Consider the following 15,247-nt stretch of genomic DNA (forward strand, 5'->3'; position numbering starts at 1 on the left):
CTGGGTTTAGGTGAAAATGACAAGTCTTCCCCCATTCCCCTTGAAGGAGGGCCTTAGTGAGTGGCTTTTAAAATGCCCTTTTAAGTCACTGAAGTTGCTGCCTTGGATCAACCAAGGCTGCGAAGTTCCTCGTGATCGTCTGTAGCGTGATTGAGGTTCCCACATTCTTTCTGCCGAGGCTGCTCCTTGGTCAGACAAAATGCAGTGGGGACTCCACAGTCCATTCGTGTTTGCATTCCCCCTCTTTACAGCCCTTATTTTTTCGCTCTTCCAAAATTACCAGGCTCTTGCTCACCCCTCGTTCAACAGGAAACTTTCTTTCCTCCCAGACTGTCTTCAGCTTCCTTTCTGTGCTGTTTTCCAGCCAGTGAAAAGCCCAGCCCATTACTGATTTGCTGGCAGGGAGTAGGTGTCGGGGAGGGGGGACATGGCACTGGGCAGCAGGCCGCTTGACTTGCCAGGGGTTCTCCTCACCCACTTGCCTGTGAGATTTGGGGCAGAGCCTCACTGTGCTTCTGAAGTGGTCCCCAAATGTCTGCTAAATTGCAAGGTGCTCTCAGTGACTGGGCCCCTTTCCAAAGCTGGAGCATCCTTCCATGCATCACTGAGATGGGGCAGAGGGAGGAACAGAAATGATGTTTATGTGCACACCATCCACGCCAGATACTGGACTAGGTGCCCAATGGACATTATCTTGAATTCTCACAGCAACCTGGTGGCCTCAGTACTGTGCTCACTGTGCAGATCAGGGAACCCAGATTTGCCTGAGACTCAGCAAGGATGTTGAAGAGCGAGGGCTCCATTCTACGTCCTTGGCCCCAGTGTCCAAGTCCTTTTCACTTGAACACACTGGAGGGACTTTAGCTTCTCCCCCACTGCCCCCGTACCCCAACCCTACAGAAGGGAACTTGTTCCCCCTCCCCCCTTCAGTGGCTGATTCATGAACAAACTAATAAATTCATGATTTGTAAAGAGTTTTGTTCCTCAGCTCTTCTCAGATATGCTTCAGTTCAAAGCACAGTGTTCCTTTATCCCAGATTTTCCGGGACACTTCCAATATCATGCAATGTTATAATTTTAAATAAATTCATTTTATTTATGACTAAGCATGAATTCATTTTAAGGTATTTCATGTACACAAATTCAGAAACCAGAAAGGAAATTTTTTTGTCAGATGCCATGCTCTGATGTTTGAGACAGAAAATGCATTCCCTCTATGATGGGCACACCAAGCCTCTAACACGATCGTGGTAATCATCCCGCCTTAGTGCTATTATCAGCATTTTTTTAAGGAAGGGACTTCTCTATTCCAGGCACTGGGAGAACCGTTGTGTCTCCCTCTTTGCAAGCACAATCCCAGAATATTCCAGCCCCTTCTCCAAACAGACTCTTGACCATGCAGTCTCAGCCTGCCCTACCATGCTGAGAGTCAAGATGCTTTTCCCAATCCTGTAGCAGATGGAACAGCTGCTCCTGCCCTGAGGATCCCCGCCCCAACCCCTATTCCAGGAAAATGTGGGGAGGAATCCTGAGTGGAGGATGAGGCTGGTTGCTATGTCTTGGGCGCCAAAGAGAAAGTCCTGCCCCTCCCCAGTTGTCCCCCTCTGGCCGGCTCCCTCCCCTCCTCATGGATGGGGGTTACCTCTAGTAGCCTCTAGTTGCCTCTATTCCTGCTGGAGCCCACTCTTTCCAAACCATTGAGTCATTTCCTCTCAGGGACTTTCTCATTAAAACCTTCCTGTTTGCTTTAGCTCTGGAGCTCCACTCTGAGTTATAGTTTCCTGCCCCCTCCCCACTGAGCTGTAATTAATGGCCCAGCACCTTCCAGCTTCCCTCCCATCACAGTTTTCCTTCCCACTCTCACCTCTTGGCTGGAGTCTCAACACTTTGTACACATTTGTACGAAGCTCCAGAGTTCCTAAAGCTGTGAGGCAAGTGGGGGAGACTGCTCCTCTCCTGCAAGGTATTGCTTGCAGGATAAATTGGGAAGATGAGTGTCTACAGACAGACACAGGAGAAAACCCTCCAACCAACAGCTTGTCCCGGATCCACCTGACACGGCAAGCAGAGCAGTGAGAACAATAACCTTTGATTAATGCACTCAGAGCGGCTCGACCCTGCGCAGCTGCTGAATCCCCTGGAAGACGGCTGTGGTCTCTGCGAATCCCTGGTTTGGAGTGCTTCCTGCACAGCTGAGACCTGCTGACCCCGGGACAGTTTGCTGTGTGGTCAGCAGCAACAAGGCAGGACTCCGTAGGGCAGAAGAGGCCAGAAGACATTGGGGCTTTCTGGCTCGGTGATGAGGTGATGGGAAGAGAGTACAGAAAGAGAAAAGAAATGATCATAGTAAACATTGCATCTTAGTTCTTCTTCTATCAGACATTTTTTAGGGAGGCAGTTCTCTGTTCCAGGCACATGGAGAACTGTTGTATATTTCTCATTGCAGCCCAGAATATTCCAGCCTCTTCTCTAAACAGATTCTTGAAGAAATGAAGTGTCATGAGCTGTACTGAGAACAGTGCCCTTTTTGCCCTGTGGGTATTTGGTGTTTATTAAAGCAAGTCACACTGAAGTTCAAAAAGTGTCCATGGCGGAAGGGACAGACTGTAAACTCATCTGCTGACTCGGAACCCTGCACTGTCTATTCACTTCATCACATCTCCTGCCATTATGAACAGTCCTTGGGAGATGTTCCCGGGGTGACAGGTCTTGGGCCACCCCTCAAATCCCATCACGTCGGCAGCCCCCTGCCCTAATAATAACGATCTAGTGCCTGCTCATATGGCTTTGCAGAACTCCAAAACCAGTACACCACCACTTAGAAACCCTGCTTTCAAAGTATATTTATAATTGCTAATCATCACCAGTTTGGTGACTTCAACAGAAGGTGAGAATTGCGTGGTTTCGGTCCTGGCTCCTTTCCCTCTGATTCAGAGGAAGCCTGCCTCAGTCTCCCACACGGCTCATAGCCTCCTCTGCTCTCCACCTTGCTCCCTCCTCTGTGAACTTCTGCATCCTGTGCATCCTGTGCCATAAATGATCCTTCCTTCTCCTGTTAGGTTTTCAAACTCTCCATTCCCACTGGCCTTTTCCAGTTAGTCTGCAAATGACTTAATTCTCCAAGCAGCTCTTTCCTCTGCCTGCTGCATAGAGCCTTCCTTTTGTGTCCTCCAGGGGGCGCCACTTGCACTGTATTCTGGGTAAAGGGGTTTCATTTACCTATAATACACCTGAATGGCAACTCTTCCTCACCCACCTCCTTGTGCAAAGTTGGGCACCGCTCTTTCCTCCAGTTACTGTCCTGTATCTCTCCTTCCCTCTGGTACCAGCTTCTTACAAGAGCTGTCTCTCCTTCCTTACCCCTCCACGTGCAGAAGTCTCTGTTGACTTCCGAGTGTAACATCAGTGGCCTTTTAATCCTGCGCCTGCTTGCCCTCTGTAGCATTTGATACACCTGACTATTCCCTCCTTCTGGAACCACTCTCCTCCCCTGGCCTTCCAGCCTCTTCTATTCTCCCATGGCTCCTCCTCAGTCTGACCAGCTTTCCTTCCCTGTCTTTTCTCTGAAAACTTGATGTTTCTGAAGGCTGTGGCCTCAGCCTTCTTCTTATTGTTTATAGTCCCTTCCCTAGGCATCTCAGTTACTCCCACGGCTTTGGCTACAATTTATATACTGATAACCTTCTTTGCTTCTTTTTAGGTTGAAAACCTCTTACAATACAAAGCAGCGCATGTACAGACAAACAAAAGTAAGAAAATAAAAATATGCTCTGCCTACCATCCAGAGATTACCACTGTTAATATTGTATATCCTTCCAGAATTTTATATATGTACGTGTATCTTTTTATAAAATGAGAAAAATACTATTTTGTAAATTGTTACATACTGTTTTGTAAATTGCCTTTTTTTTAAGTTAATGGTCTGAAACTTTCCATGTGTCAGTACATCTCATTTAATACCCAGTTCTTTTTGATTACTCAATTCATCCCCAAATGTCATTTCTAGCTGGTTGGTCCAATTAGCGACCAATTCAGGCATTGCATGGATATTTCTTGAGCCATTTTGCCAAGTATAGACATGATCTCATGCTTGTTAAATGGATTTGGCCAGTTGTCTATAGAATATCCATCTTTTGGATTTGACTGTTTGTGGTATCATTTAGCTCGTTTCTGTAACCCACTTATTTCTTATAAACTGGAAGTAGAATTCAATGGCATGATGAATTTAAGTTAAACCTTGTTTAACTTCGTATTCCATTTCGTCATAGGACATGTATGTTCCAGTTGACCCACCATTAGGGATCCCAGCGTTGACCAATCAATTAAGGCAAATGACAATCTTATCCTTCCCCCTTGTAACCAGAAAGTGAACTGCGTGGTGTTATTCTGGCAATATACAAGCGTCAGGTGCTCCATCAGCCACATGCCTAATGCTTTTAACACCAGTTTATACTTGTTGCTTGAGTCAATAATTCCATTAAGAGTTTAAAGTGATTATCAGCCAGGGTTTTTGGTAGGCTATGGATGGCACACTTTAATTAATTAAAGGTTAATTAAGAATACTTTTATGAAGGAGCTATTTACTGAGGTGTGGGCAGGGCAGCAAGAACCATCAAGGGAGGGTGCAGCACCCAGGAATGAGTACCAGTGGGCAGCTATTACCACCCCTAGTCCTGAAGGAGTGGTGCTCCCGGCACTGGGCGGGCTGTAGCCCTGGGAAACGAGCTGACCAATGGGAGCCATGGCTGCCAACAGAGGAATGCAGTCATGACCCAGACCTTGACCTGGCAGGGCACTCCAAAAGAAATGAAATTTTTCTGATAACTTTGCTCTCTGTTTCTTGCCTGAAACACAGCTACTGGCTGGGAGGCTCAGACAATCAGGCCTTTTTAATGCTGTTTCTGCACCAAGTTTACTATTGGCATTGAGAAGCATCAAGGAAAAGGAGGTGGACACCACTCTCAGGTGAAGTTGGCCTCTCCTTGTCAAAGCACAAAGTTGGGGTGGTATGATGACATTTACAATGGATAGTTGGATTTTTAGCAGGTCGGGGCCAAAGCTTTGTTGTCTCCTTCAAGAAGCAGTGAAAACAACGACATTAGTCCCAGGGAAACACATCCTCACCCCTGAATAATCATTTGCTTCCACCCAGGCTGCCTTTCATTCAAAGGTGTCAATGCACAGAGGAAGAGAAGTGAATGATCACTAACCTTCTACCATCTTGTGGCGAGCACCTTCTCCTGGTGCTGAGCATCCTGAAATTTCTGAGGGAGTAACTTCCAGGCGCCCTCAGCTCAGATAGCTTTCCTCAGCATGGGAATCAAACACTTCTGCTTTCGCTCACTACAGGTTAAAAGGAAAAGCACTGATAACATGTGTTATGTCATTCGATCAAGCCTTAGAGCCTGAAGACACGCTGGTTTCCCTCATCTCTGGGGGAGGGCTCATTTCTAAGTTTTCTTCTAGCTGATAAGCAATTTGGGAGTGTCCCCAATTACATGGGATGCCAACAGTGTGGTCTGAGAGGAGAAGATTAGATTGAAGGCTGCTCTATCACTTACTGACTGGGTGGTCTTCAGGATGTTACTTGATCTCCCCAAACCAGTGTTTACAGGCATGAAACAGTGATAATCACCATTCTGCTGGTTACAGGAGAACCAGCTTTGATGAGGTAAAGTAGATAAGAACGGGTTCTGGAGTCAGAAAGATCAGAGTTCAAAATCTAGTTTACGCTTCTCACTGATTGTATGAAATTGGACAAAGTCACCTGGCCTTAGCCTCAGTGGCTTCATCTAGAAAACAAGGAAAGTAACAGAATTTACCTCATAGATTATTTTAAAGATTAAATGCTAAAAAGCACTTAGCACAGTGCTGGCAATGTGATTACTGTCAGCTGTCCCAGCTGCCTGTGGTAGACAGGGTCCCCCAGTGTGACACCCAGTATAATCCCCTGAATGGAGTGGCACCTCTGAATGTGCTGAGATATCACTCCTGTGGCTATGTTATGTTATATGGCAAAAGGGAGGTTATCAGGGTGGACCTGACCTGGTCAGGTGAGCCAATGAAAAGCAGAGCGATTTCTCTGCTGGTCACAGGGGAGAAGTCAGAAGTGTGCTCCTGCTGGCCTGGAAGAAAGCAAACATTCATATTGTGAACGGCCTACAGGGACCCTGGGGCAAGGAACACCAGTGGCCTCTGGGAGCCGAGCGTGATTCTCAGCTGACAGCTGCCAAGAAAACAGGGAACTCGTTCCTACAGCCACAACGAACTGAATTCTGCCAAAGACCTGAATGAGCTGGAAGAGGAGCCTGAGTCTCCGACAGGAACTGCAGCATGGTCCTGATAAAGGCCTTGTGGGACCCTGACCGGGGATCCAGTGAAGCTCTGCTCAGAACCTTGATCCACGGAACTAAGATAATAAATTCGTGTTGTTTTAACCCACGTGGTTTGTGGTCATTTGTTTACAGCAATAGAAGACTAATAGCCTTGGTAGAGTTAATCAACACCGCTTCTGTTGTGCTTCCTGTGTCCATTTCTGTTCCTAATTGCCGTGTCTAACGCAATGCCTGATTGCATAAATCACGACAACGCAAGAATGACAAGAGGTGCCCTTCTTGAATACAACCCCCTTAGAATGTAAATATTCTCTCTGTCTTCTGCTAATGGGCTGGTGACGGTCAAGGGGAGAAGTGGTTTATAGACCTTTGCGGTTTTAGAAAGGAATGAAAATGTCATCAGAGCTGAGTCTTTCCTGGAAGACTCGACTCATTATGCAAGAGTCCTTTTCCTCATGGGTTTCCTATTTGACACCACAAGTCTCTCACCTACCAAGGGCTTATTGGGCTCTGGGGCCAAACTTAGCTAAATGACCTGATGAAGAGCTTACGTCCTCACCGAGCTTACAGTATGTTGGGAAAAGCAGACATCAAACATAAAGCAGGCAAAAATCCCTGCTCCCAAGAAACTTGCCAGGGAGTTAGACAATAAGCAAGAAACATAAGGAATATGTAAAATATATTTGATAGTAGCAAATGCTAAGGAGAAAGTTAAAGCTGAAAAGGAGTAATAGGAAGTGCTAGAAGAAGATTGCATTATATATGTCCAGACAAGATCTCACAAAGAAGGTGACAGTCGAGAAAAGATCTGAAGGAGGTTAGAGATTAAGGCACATAAGGCTATTGGAGGTGGGGTGGGTCAGGGAAGAGTATTGTAGTCAGAGAGAACAGCAAGTGCAAAGTCTCCAAGAGAGGGATGTGACTGGCATTTTTCAGAAGACCATTATGGCTGGAGAAGAACGGGCAATGGGAAGAATCAGTTGTCTTTCTCACCATAATGCTGAGTAACAAGCAGCCTCAGAACCTCAGTGGTATACAATAATAAACATTTAGTTTTACTCACGAATCTAAAGACCACCTGGGTGGTTCTGCTGAGATGAGCTAAGCTTGTCAGGGCTCACTCATGCCTGTGCAGTCAGCTGCGAGTCAGCACAGTTTTGCTGATCTTGGCTGGGTTCTCACATGTCTTGGGCTTGGACAAGACAACTGGGTTGACTTGGCTCTGCTCCACGTGCCTATGTGTCTCGCATCCTCCAGTAGGGTGATGTTTTGTTCTCATGGCATAGCAGGGATCTGGAAGGAGGAGGGAAGGAGAGAAAGGAGAAAGAGAAAGAAGGCAGAGAGGAAAGAGAAAGAGGGGGAGAGAAGGGAGGTGAAAGAGAAAGAGAGGAGAGAGGGGACAAAGGAGAGAGAGAGAGCACACACAAGATCTCTTGTGGCCTGAGTTTAGAATGGAAACAACAGCGCTTCTGCCACATTCTATTGGCCAAAGCAATTCATGAGACCAGCCTAGTTTCCAGGGGTGGAAACAAACTCCACTTCTTCATGGGGAGAGCCTTAAAGTCACATCACAAAGGGTGTGCATAGAGCGAAGGGTGTAAAATTGTGACCAGTTTTTGCCTTGAATCCATCACACTGAGTTAGTGGGAGACAAGATCAGAGAGCTAACAGGGATCTAGATGGCATAGGGCCTTGGAGCCCAGTAGAAGTCCTTTGGCTTTTACTCTGAGATGAGAAGCCACTGGAGGGTTTCCAGGAGCAGAGTAACACAAGCTGACTTCTATTTTAATGGAATCACTCTGGCTGTCAGGATGAGAATAGACTCAAGGGGGAAAGGAGAGCAGTGAGGAGCCTACTGCAGTGATCCAGGCAAAAAGCATGGTGGCTTGGACGAAAACAAGAGTGACAGAAGTGCTGAAAAATAGTCAGATAATGGATGTATTTTAAAAGTGGAATGGGCAGGATTTTCTCACTCTGCAAATGTAGGGTATTAGAGTAAATGAGGAGAAATGGTTGACTCCAAGGCATTGGCCAGAGTAACTAGAAAGTCTGTGTTGCAATGTACTGAGATGATTAAGGCCATGGGAAGAGTAGGTTTCAGGGAAAATATTGAAAATCCCTAACTGCCTGACAGTTTTTTTCAGTAACTTCAGTTGCAATTAATTATGACCAGAAGACACAACTTCAGCCAGAGCAGCCACTAGTTTCGACTGGTTCTCACACATCCAGAGTTTTCATCCACCTGGAATATACTGTACAGCCTGATCAATTTTTTACTGCCAGCATCTCTGCCAATAGCTGCGGCATCTATTCTGATTGGTTGGAGCCCAATTTAATTATCTTGCTCCAAGGCAGAGCCAAGAGCAGTACGCTATGAATGGAAGTACCCCACTTTCAAAAAGCAGAGACCAGAAAGAGGTGAATCACAGAACCTGGAGCCCTAACGTTAACATCAAGCCCTGCTGAGACTCTTAAAGAACTGGAATTTGCACTCACGTAAGCTTCAGAATAGTCTTCCTTCCCTGTTTTCTGCTTCTAGAATAGTCCTTCTTTATCCCTCTATCCCTTTTTCTGAACCATATTTGAGAGACAGTGAAATTGCATATTTATTAGTGATGACTCTCTTGGTTTCAAGTAACAGAAACACACTTGAGCTCTTTCAGAGACAAGAGCTAGAATTTATGTTAAAGAAACAGGTTTGTCTCCAAACCTATGGGCAGGTAGATGGTGGAGTTCAGAAATAAACTAGAGCCAGAGCCTCAAATGCAGTCAGGACCTTCCCTCCCATGTCTAGAGGAAGCGACCACACATTCCCGTTTGTGCAGAACTATCCTGGTTTGTCTGTCATTCTGCCCCCTTCCACTCTTAGGTCAGTCTGGGCAAACCAAGGGGCAGAAACCACACAGCGACTTCACTAGCAGAAGTTTAATATAGATATTTTCTAAATTTTGATGAAAGAGTGGTTGTAAGATATAAGAGAACTCTATGTGGTACCCTAAGGCTGAGGGAGAGTACCCACGGAGGGACAGATGTAAAAGGAGAGCCCTTCCCAAGGCTGGGATCGCAACCACTGGATGGCAGAGAGATGTGCTGATCTGCCCAGGCCAGAGCTGGTCTGCAGTCACTGGGCAAGCAGGATGCAACTCAGTGGCCTGGCACATGGGCATGCAGAGGCAGTAGGGGCACCGCTGCAGACAGCAGGCCTGGAATATACGGTGTTCATGTCAAGAAGGCCACAGGAAGGCAATCACCAGGCTAACCTGGGTCTGCAAGGTCACCGAGGGACAATGAGCTCTGGACCTGTGGCTGGGTCAGAGCACCACGAGCTGGTGGTGTAGCTGCCAGAAACAGCACGGGGACCCTTCCTCCTCCATTTTCCCTCCAGCACCCTCTACTGAGAAATCTTAACAGATGCTCTTTGTAAAGGAGAAACACTCCAAGAAGTTCCACCTGTTACTGCAGAGCGTGTATTGAAGGGTGAATTTGGATCCGAGAGACTATAAATTGCTGTGTGACACAACTCTCAACAGCACCTTGGCAAGAATAATTAATTCTCAGAATAGTTAGATTCACAGAGAAAGAAAGTAGAAGAGTAGGGGCCAGCCTGGTGGCGCAGGGGTAAGTTCGCACATTCCACTTCTCGGGGGCCTGGGGTTCACTGGTTCGGATCCTGGGTGCGGACATGGCACCACTTGGCACGCCATGCTGTGGTAGGCGTTCCACATATAAAGTAGAGGAAGATGGGCATGATGTTAGCTCAGGGCCAGTCTTCCTCAGCAAAAAGAGGAGGACTGGCAGCAGTTAGCTCAGGGCTAATCTTCCTCAAAAAAAAAAAAAAGAAAGAAAGAAAGAAGAGTAGTTACCAGGGGCTAGAAGTCTGGGGAAATGGAGAATTATTGTTTAATGGGCACAGAGTTTCAGTTTGAGAAAATGATAAAGTTCTGGAGATGGATGGTGGTGACCATTGTACAACAATGTGAATATAGTTAACGCCACTGAACAGTACATTCAAAAAGGGTTAAAATGGTGAATTTTGTGTTATATGCATTCTACCGCAATTAAAAGTGATTGATTCGTGGTCAACATATTCATCTCTCACCTCTGCTCCTCTCTGTTTATTTACTTTCGTCTTCCTTCCTCTGTTTCTCAGTCCACACATCTCGTTTTCTCAAGGAACCAGCCAGACCAAGTCTGGACTCTCACAGTTCCCTCTTCCAAATTCTCCTGGACGTTCTTCAGCAGCTTTGATGCAGGGTGCACTTTGGCCATTGGGCCAGGATCATCTGGTGGAGACCTGTTTTCAGAAGTATTTGCATGTGGTTTTAGCGGTAGGATGGAAGAGGAAGGAAGCTGTACTGACAAAATAAAAGGAATCTACTAAAACCATTTAATGACTCTCCTTCGCTCCCCGCCAGAGTTTTAACAAAGATGGAAGCCAGGCAAAAACATAAATATTAAAAAATTCATACTAAAAGTGAAGCCAATGAGTAAAACGATGCCAGATCAGTCAAATATTTTTTCTCCTTTCCACCTGTGCTAGTAGTCTGAATTAATAATAGAGGCATATGGCAGAATAATCAGAATTATTTTTCAAGCTAATTAACCATCTATAGTTTCCTAAGTGGCCACAAAATGGCAGAAATCTTTATATATACAGTGGGACTTAAAAATTAATTGTGGTTATTACAGTATTTGTCATTTTTTATCCTTTGCAGGCACAACTTCTTGAAATGATATATATTTCCATCAGGTGCTTCAGAGAAGCACTGGCCTTTTTCCTGACAGGCAATGTGCATTTTGGCACCAGATTATTAGATGGAAAAATACAGGCATTTTCCAAGCCCTAAACACAGAGTGTGCCATCTATTAGTTTGGACTTCTTCCTTAACTGTCGTCATACCAATATGTGGTGGTTTTTCCAAGAAGAAATCAATCCAAATCTGTCTTTGGACTCAGAATCCAGGAAGCCTGGGTTTTATCACTGGCTTGGTTGCAGATGCACTGAAAATGGGCAAGTCACTTCCATCTTTGTCTGAATTTCTCCATCTGGCAACTGTAGATTCTGACACTCACCATCAGATAATGTTTGCAAAATGTTTGATGGTCCTTGCTGGTAGACAGTATGTAATTGCAAACTGTTGGATCCTTTTTTCTGTCCTAAAAATTATTCTCTCTTCTAGAAACTATTTTTAAATTAAAAATATCACTTTTAAAGTATGGGCACATGGCAATAAAAATTCAGTTGGTACTGGAGAGTAGTGTTTTTTTTAAAGTAAAGGTCTTTCTCTATGGCATTCCCTAGAGATAATGGCTTAAAATTTTTTTCCCTTTTTAACCCTTCTGAGGCCAACCTCTACAACAACAATTTATTATCCGTTTAGTTTTGATGTATCAACTTCAAAGTATATCTGTGGGCGCCCTCTATGAAAGATAAGGAACTTGGCTCATTAATACTTTGCTTCAACAACCACTGCCAGATATATTTCATTCTTTATTATTCTGTTAGATACTTCTGTAGCTTTACACAATATATTCAAGCTTCCATTTCTTGACCCAGCCATTAGTCAGTATCTCTTGACTTGCCTCTAAGACGATGAGGGATTTACCTTTCTTTCCCCCCTCCCCTCATGGCCATCCCCAATGTCACAGCTTCAGTTTATCACAGTGTCAATTTACATTGTCAGCATTTATGGAATTTATTCTTCCTTATATAACTATTTTTTCTGCATTTTGGTTGTTTATTAAGTCTAAAATAACCAGAATTTATAGTGTTTTAATTAAATGAATATTATTCATTATGCGATCAATTTCATCCTATTAAAAACAAATTACTGATTATCTCCTCTGTGCCAGCACTGTTCTAAGTGCTAGGGATAGATTGATGAACAAAATAGTAAAAATATCCCTGCCTTCATAGAGCTTCCATTTTAAATTATGTTGGGACTCCTAGAAAAAGTGAAGAAACTCTATCTCATTTAACCTGTGCCAATAGAAAAAGAAATATACATACCCAAGCTGGGAGGAGGAGGGAGGGAACAGAGGAAGCAGGACACTGAATTTTGATGATCTATTATGATTAGCATTTGCTTTCTCACTAAGATAATAATCTAGAATTTGTAGCACTTTAGAGGAAATTTATTTTCTTTTTGGAGCTATTCTTTCCAGAGCCTTCTGACTTGCTAACATAATTTGGGTTCCTAACTTTTGAAGCCTGGTTTACAATATCGTTTTGCTGGGGTTTTTTTGTTTTGTTTATTTCAGGAGTCTTTTTGGTTTGTTTTTATTTTTTCCAGTTTTACTTGTATTGAGCAGCTGGATTTGGTCTTTCTCTTTTCTTTATCCTCCTGGAATAAATTTTCAAATCATTATTTCAAGAAGCACCGTGTATTCAGTTAAGGACTTTATTTTTATCATGTTACTCTCCCATTTGGTTGATAGGTTTTGCTGGGTATGGGATTGTTCAAACCAATTTCCATCAGAACTCTTAAGATATTTCTCTCTTGTCCCAAAGGAAAAGTCTGCTACCAACCTGATTTTCACTTCAGCAAGGCTAACTTGTCTTGGTCACACATCACCCCAAGCATGAAGTATTTTGTCTTCAGCCTTGACTAAAGACATTTCACAAGGATACATTTGTGTGTCTTTTTTTATATTAATTGTGCTGGGTACTTTGTAGTTGCCTCCATTCATAAGCTTATTTGTCTTCAGCTCTGGAAAAATTTTCTCTGTTATTTTTTTTCTTGGATAAATTCCTGACCTTCTGAAAATCACACTGTGTGATTTAGGCCCTTTTATATTGCTCCTCCATATTTCTTCATTCTCCTCATAATTCACCTCTCTGCTTTTTTGCTCTATGTCCTGAGGGATTTATTTAACCAGATGGCTTCGCTGGTGAATTCTACCAAATATTTAAGGAAGAAATTATACCAACTCTCTACAATCTCCTTCAGAGGAGAGAAGCAGAGAGAATACTTACCACCTCATTCTGTGAGGCTGACATTACCCTAACACCACAACCAGACAAAGACATTATGAGAACAGAAAACTACAAACCAGTATTTCTCATAAACATAGATCAAAAATTCTCAACAAATATTAGAGAATCAAATCCAACACTGTATAAAAAGAGTTATATACCAAGACCAAGTGAGATCTATCCCAGGTATGTAAGGCTAGTTCAACATTCAAAAATGAATTAATGTAATCCTTTATATCAACAAGCTAAAGAAGAAAAACCACATGATCATATCAATAGATGCAGAAAGAGCATGTGGCAAAATCCAACACCCGTTTGTTAAAAAAAATACTCAGTAAACTAGAAATAGAGGGGAACTTCCTTAGCTTCATAAAGAATATCTACCAAAAGAACCCTACAATTAATAGCATACTTAATGGTAATAAACTAGAAGCCTTTCCACTAAGATCAGGACCAAGTTAAGTCTATCTCCTCTCACCACTACTTTTAAACATGGTACTAGAATTTCTAGCTCATGCAATAAGACAAGAAAAGTTATACAGATTGGGAAGGAAGAAATAAAACTGTTTTTGTTTGCAGATGAGGTGATTGTTTATGTAGAAAATTCAGAAGAATCAACAATTTAAAAAAACCTCCTGGAACTAATAAGAGATTATAGTAAGGTTGCAGGACATAAAGCTAATATACAAAAGTCAATCACTTTTCTATATACTCTTGAACAAGTGGAATGAACAAGTGGAATTTGAAATTAAAAACAGTACCATTTACGTTAGCACCCCCCCAAAACAAAATACTTAGGTATAAATCTAACAAAAGCTGTACAAGATCCTTATGAGGAAAACTACAAAATTCTAATAAATGAAACCAAAGAACTAAGTAAATTAAATTAGTTTATAAGCTAAATAAATGGAGAGATAGTCAATATTGTCAAGATATCAGTTCTTCCCAACTGTATAGCTTCAATGCAATCCAAATAAAAATCCTAGCAAGTTAAATTATCTTGTAGATATTGACACACCAATTCTAAAATTTACATAAACAGGCAAACACTCAGGATAGCCAACACAATATTGAAGGAGAAGAATACAGTTGGAGGACCAACACTATCCAACTTCAGGATTTACTACAAAGCTACAGTAATCAAGAGGGTGTGGTATTGGTGAAAGAATAGACAAGTAGATCAATGCAACAGAATAGAGAGCCCATGAATATACTCAAATGAATATAGTTAACTCATATTTGACAAAGGAGCAAAAACAACACAATGGAGCAAAGATAGTCTTTTTAACAAACAGTGCTGGAACAAATGGACATCCATACACCAAAAAAAAGGAACTTAGACACAGACCTTACACCCTTCACAAAAATTAACTCAAAGTAGACCACAGACCTAAATGTAAAACGCAAAACTATAAAACTCCCAGAAGATAACATAGGAGAAAACCTAGATGACCTTGGGCAAGGACGTTTTAGATATAACACCAAAGCCATGATCCATGAAAGAAATAATTGATAAGCTGGACTTCACTAAAATTAAAAACTGCTCAGGGCTGGCCCTGTGGCCTAGCAGTTAAGTCCAGTGCACTCCACTTCAGTGGCCTGGGTTCAGTTCCCGGGCGCAGACCTACACCACTTATTGGCAACCATGCTGTGATGGCAACCCACATACAAAATAGAGGAATATTGGCACAGACATTCACTCAGGGCAAATCTTCCTCAAGCAAAAAGAGGAAGATTGACAACAGATGTCAACTCAGGGTGAATCTTCCTCAGCAAAAAATAATAATAATAATAATAATAATTAAAAACTGCTCTCTGAAAGACAATGTCAAGAGAATGAGAAGACAAACCACAGATTGGGAGAAAATATTTACAAAACACACATCTGATAAAAAGACTGTTATCTGATATATACAAGGAACATTTTAAACTCAAC

At 43.0% G+C, this 15,247-nt stretch overlaps 1 long non-coding RNA gene across 1 annotated transcript; it reads right to left on the reverse strand.

Annotated features, from left to right (window-relative positions):
• Nucleotides 1-1,072: 1,072 nt before the first annotated feature.
• LOC138924233 (uncharacterized) lies at nt 1,073-7,809 on the reverse strand. The gene is made up of 3 exons (XR_011439048.1): nt 7,399-7,809; nt 5,211-5,343; nt 1,073-2,288 (listed from the first exon to the last, which is right to left on the reverse strand). It is a non-coding gene; the product is annotated as an uncharacterized lncRNA (long non-coding RNA).
• Between the last annotated feature and the right edge of the window lie 7,438 nt (nt 7,810-15,247).

The sequence above is a fragment of the Equus caballus genome, chromosome 5, assembly GCF_041296265.1.
Source record: "Equus caballus isolate H_3958 breed thoroughbred chromosome 5, TB-T2T, whole genome shotgun sequence".
NCBI classification, from domain to species: domain Eukaryota; kingdom Metazoa; phylum Chordata; class Mammalia; order Perissodactyla; family Equidae; genus Equus; species Equus caballus.